Source organism: Lycium ferocissimum, chromosome 10, assembly GCF_029784015.1.
Source record: "Lycium ferocissimum isolate CSIRO_LF1 chromosome 10, AGI_CSIRO_Lferr_CH_V1, whole genome shotgun sequence".
Lineage (NCBI taxonomy): Eukaryota > Viridiplantae > Streptophyta > Magnoliopsida > Solanales > Solanaceae > Lycium > Lycium ferocissimum.
In genome coordinates this window covers 65,789,855-65,795,788 of record NC_081351.1, presented here as the reverse complement: position 1 = coordinate 65,795,788, position 5,934 = coordinate 65,789,855, and positions in this window count along the sequence as shown.

Below are 5,934 nucleotides of genomic sequence, written 5' to 3'. Positions count from 1 at the left end.
AAGGCCTTTTGGTTTTAAACTTTATGTAAACTTTAAGCACCTCAAAAGTTACATGCAAATGAATTAAATGGTCCACCGAGCTATGAGATCTACCAACATATCATCTATATAAACTTCCATGGTTTTACCTACTTGATTTTCTAACATACGATTAACTAGACGTTGATAAGTTACTCCTGCATTCTTTAAATCGAAAGGCATAACATTGTAACAATAGGTACCGTACTTTGTAATAAACGAAGTCTTTTCTTGATATTCAGGGTTCATCATTATCTGGTTGTACCCGGAATAAGCATCTAGAAAGCTTAACATCTCATGTCCTGCCGTCGCATCAATCATACGATTAATGTGTGGCAAAGGACATGAATCCTTTAGACACACCTTATTCAAATTTTCTTTGATAAAACTGATTTTGTACTCTGCTAAGGGCCTCCTTTTTTGCTTCATTCAGAGTGAACCTGGTTCCCAAGTTGAGTTTGTGAGTTGTTACATCCGGCCAGATACCTTTCATGTCTAAATGGGTCCAAGAAAAGCAATCGATATTAGCTTTAAGAAACCTAAAAATTTGAGTCTAAGCTCCGGTGACCAGAAATACCTTCCTTTCTAATTGCTAACCAGACAAAATAACCTGCTTCAATTCTTCTATGGTAGATTTCATAGTGTCTGACTCATTGAGGACCACGAACGACCTCGGCACCTCGAAAGTCTCAATTTCTTCAGGCTCTTCCCCCTTTGGCTCAGCGTTTCCCTCTTCGTGTGAACTCGTTATCTGTACAGCTACTGAACCAACTTCATGTAATTGCTATTTTTCTCTAGTTTTGTCCACCTTCTGTCACCAAAAGTCAAGCTCAAGAGATCCAACTTTTCCTTCTCCTGTGACTCAATAACAAGCATCTCCTTGGCTGCCAATTGCTTCCCCTGAATTTGACCAATCCTATATGCAGTTGGAAACTTGAGAAGTAAGTGTAACATCGAAGGCACCACCTTCATATCTTGTATCCAAGGTCTCCCAAAAATTGCATTGTAGCTCATGTAACCATCTGTGACATAGAGTTTGGTGTGCTTGATCATCCCTCCCGCATTGATTGGCAACATGATTTCCCCCTTCGTTATCTCACTTTCCATATTGAACCCTTTAAGAACTCTCGAGGATGGTGTCAATTTATTCAACATTAACAATTGGTCAATGACTTTCTATCGAATTATGTTGGCCGAGCTACCCGGATCAATTAAAATACGTTTGACATGGCAATCGACGATCATTACAGAGATTACCAATGCATCATTGTGGCGAAGAGTGATGTCATCTGCATCTTCGGTAGGGAACACAATCGTTTCCTCTGGAACAAAGCACTGTGATCTTTTCTCCCGAGTTATTGGAAACTTTGTCCTTTTTGTGATAAAAGGTGTTCCTGCAACCTCAGTTCCCCCCCATTATCATGTTAATCATATGACTTGGTTCGCCCTGATCTGTGTGCCTACCCTTGACATAGTTAGCTTTGGCTCTATCACCCAAAAATTCTCTCAAGTAACCGTTCTTTAACAACCTAGATCACTATCCTTCCTTTACCAATAGACAACTACATGCTTATCAACCAATTGTCTCGCTTCTTAGTTCATTCATTGAAACAAACCCTCCAAACTACATGCAGACTCTTGTACATGATTGTATTCCCCCATCATGGACTTATATTGGATCCTATACCTATTAAGGAGGTTCAATATGTTGCATGTATTCCAAAGGCGCTGACTGTACACTTAAGTCTCAAGAATGAAGCAAATGGAGAATTTAAAGCATGCTATTGTAGGTAAGTTCTCATATGGCTGGCGAGAACTGGATGAGTTGAGAGATATTATCCCTATTCAATATAGTGCTAAGGGAAAGTGTTAAGTTGGATTCCTAAGAGATTGACATGTTTTGATTAGATGTTCTTTAATGGAAGATTTCATAAACATATCATCAAAGAATGCCTTTTGGTTGACGTCTAAGGATGGTAATTTTATCGACGAGACCTCATAAATGATTCCCATTTTAGGTTGAAGAAGAGACTTCAATTGCAATGGCATGGATATCTTTTCCTTATTTATTGCCTACTTACGTTGTTAAGGAATCTTTGTTTACCTTTGCATCGATAATTGGGAAACCTTTATTATTATACATGGCTACTATTAACAAAACCAGACCTAATTGTGCTAGAGTTATTATTAACCGATTTATTATTAGATCTCTTCCTAAGTTTGTTGGTGATGGAGGATCGAAGATGATCAAACCAAGGAAGTGAATGTTAAGTAGCTTAAGATTCAAGATGATCATTTTCCAAGTATCGTATCGAACGTAAGTTACAAGGATATGTAAAGGAAGGTAGAGTGTTACCGTCACACCGACTTTACTAGGGTGGCAAAATTCGACCCCATATTCGAGCCGAGCGAACCCGCTAACTCTTATCACACACGAACTTATGAATTAGTAAGAAACGAATACATAGGTTTTTTTTTTTTTTTTTTGCCATAACAGAATTGTACATCACACAAGACTCGTGACACGAAAACATAATAACACATTTGCACGTGAGCTGCCACCGGACAACCCAACACCACGACTGGTTCGCAAAGTCTCTAACTCCAAACAAATCATCATGGCACATATACTCCGACTCGGCGCACTCCGACAAGTTCGGGGAGCTTAACAACTCGCCGGGCATCTTTATGCTAGCTTCCGCCCTCATCCGGGTACACCGCGCAAGATGAAAACGCAGCCCCCGAAGAAGAGGGGTCGCATTTAGCCATATACCTAGTATGTAAGGTGAGTAGCAACATAGTAAAGAGATATAAGCATGAACAATAACGGGATATCATATCGCGAGATAAAGGAATAACTGTACATACGAACAATATCGCATGGAAACATAGAACATATCATCGGAAATGCAGCACCTCGTGCATACGAGTGCCCCCGAGGGTGGATGCCATACATGCTTGTCCGGTCATATGGTATCACGGGCGCCGAACAAGCCGTCCACAAACCGCGTTGGCCACCGGCATCCCGCGTCCGGGATGAAAGCTACCGACTGTGGCAACGAAACATGTATCCCTTCCCCACTCCCCACATATACATGTATCCCACCCCCCTCCCATGTACATATACAGGTATGGCATGCATGAGAGCCCAAAGAAAAGTCATGTATCGGCCGGAGCGACGTAAGGTCGGAAACCTCCGATTACACATGAATAATCATGGTCGTCATGTCTCACCTTGAAGGAACGATAGTCATAAGGCGAGACTACCAACGGAGAATAACATTAAGAGAACATAGAACATATCACATTGTACCGTATCATATCATAGCATATCGTGTCATATCATAGCATATCGTGTCATGTCATAGCATATCGTGTCATGTCATGTCGTGTCATAAACATTTTTCTACATATCGACATCTTCGTTGTCATCATAGAACATAGTCATTGCTTTAGTCATGAAAACTTTCAAAACCTTACAACTTTGGATTTTGGAGAAAAATGATTACTTTGAAAACATTTAGGAACTTTTACGAAGAAAATCATGCCTTTTAATCGAGGATTAGTTAAAACAACTATTATTTAGTAGTCGGAATGATGTCCAAAGTTTCCTTAATCGCAATACGGAAATAAGCCAAACGGAGCCATAGGGGGAAATTAGGGGATAGTGGGCCCACCGAGTCAAATGAGGTTTGCATACATAATTTATATACGTTTCATGACAAGACTTATGAGAGTTTTAGGGTAAACGGATCCTATTCATGCAAGTTCTAGGTGTTTAGACAATTCTTTCAACTATTCACAAGCATTTAATTCAACTTACCGAATGAATAGTGTAGTCAAGCTCGGATTTCTAGAATTGAGGGTCCCCGAGACACGTTTATCGAAGCCTATTACATCTAAGACATGCCAAAAGAAGAAAAGTGAAGCCTTACATACCTTTTTTCCTGACTTTACGCCCTCCAAATTCAAGTTCCAATTTCTCCAAAATCTACATTTGGTCACATTTACCAAATATTTAATTAGGAGCATTTAGAAGTTGATTCATAAAGTAACACTTGTCTACCGAAATTTCGCAGCATTTCTCCTATAAATACTCCATCACACCAAGTTCAACTTGCACAATTTCCTAATTAACAATAATCCTGGAATTCAACCCGCCAAACCATCAACAACAATTCCAACAATTATTCTAACACTTACAATATTCACAATGGTTCAATGATACCAAATCTTCAACAAGGATTTACATTTTTTTTGTTCTAGATTCATAAACCACATCCATAACTATGCACCAACTACACCATTCAAGAATGTAAGAATTCAAACTAATATTGTATCAACTCTTCAACATTCTCATATCAATTACCATTTTGTTCCAAACTACCAAACTTACATTTTTCATCATGGAATCAGAATAACAACAACTAAAATACCAAATAGAATTAAATCACCATGGCTTCTGCCAACTCACCTTCCCATTCGGCCACAACAACTACATGCTTATCTTCATGCATTTTCATTTCTATACATTGCAACAATAAATCAACATACTACATGAAATTAATCCATTTTTTTTCTACACACACAACAATCAAGTTACTAAATAAAATTAATTGGCTACTTTACACACACCATATACCATACTCTACCCTCACCTCAACTTCCATATTTCCATGACCCCATTCAATTTCACCACCACAACATGCACAACTATCCAAAACATGAAGAGAGGATTAAATACATACCTTTTCTACTTGACTTTTCATTCGGCTGTGGGCATATATTGCACAAATAAAAGATTGAATTGCTCCAACAACCACTCCATGTTGTAGAGGACCTTCCGTTTGGTAGGAAAACTGAGGAAATAATTTATTTTGATCATCTTCCATGGCTCCCATTTTGGAGCCATGGCTTCTAAACTACTATGTCTCCCTTCTTCTTCTTCTTTTTTTTTTTTTCTTTCTCCAATTTCTTGAATTAAAAGACGATCCTTATATATATATATATATATATATATATATATATATATATATATATATATATATATATATATATATATATCTTCCACCACCTTTCCATATTTATATTCATCCCTCAAGTATGGACTCATGTTCCTTTTCTTCTTCCTCTAGAATTTTCCTCTTTTTTTCTTGACTTTTCTTTTCTTTTCTTGAATTTTTCAAATTTCCCCAAAGATGACTAATTCTTTCTTTGTCTCTTTCTCCTTTTTTTTTTCGGCCACATGGACTTTCCAAGAAATTTCTGATGATTACCGTGACCACTTTGCCCCTAGCCTTTTTTAATATTTCCACAATCATTTCATGAATTTCCTGTTCGCCTTTGTCTTTCTCAATATTCCACACTAACAATATTCATAACCAATATTCATAACCTACTCGTATGTTAAAATAGTTTTGAAAATGGTCTCGCCCTTAACTTTCCACGCCGACTCTGAAATTTCCAACGTATAAAATACGAGTTATAACAGTTACATCCTGAGTTGAATGCAGATAAGAAGGAGGATGTCAGTGAAGGAGAGATAGAAGTGAAGAAGAGTGAGGAATCAGAAGTGACAACTGAGAAACAAGCAGTAGCAATCACATCTAATGGGTTTCAATATCCAGGAAGGCATATAAGGTATAACTACCCAAGATAGCAATAAATACGTGCTGTGGTTTTTGTCTAGGGGAAAGTTGTTACTATCCAAATGCTACTAACATGGAAAGAAGAGGGATGGTCCATAGAAAGACAAGAACTGTATGGAGTTACACTTCAAAATAACTTGAAGTATTAGAGGATAATATCGACAGGTGGTTGTACGACAAATCCAATAGATAAGTGGTTGCACGGACAACACAATAGATATGGTACCCACTGCAGCAGTAGGGGTATCCAAAGAATCGAAAATTTTTT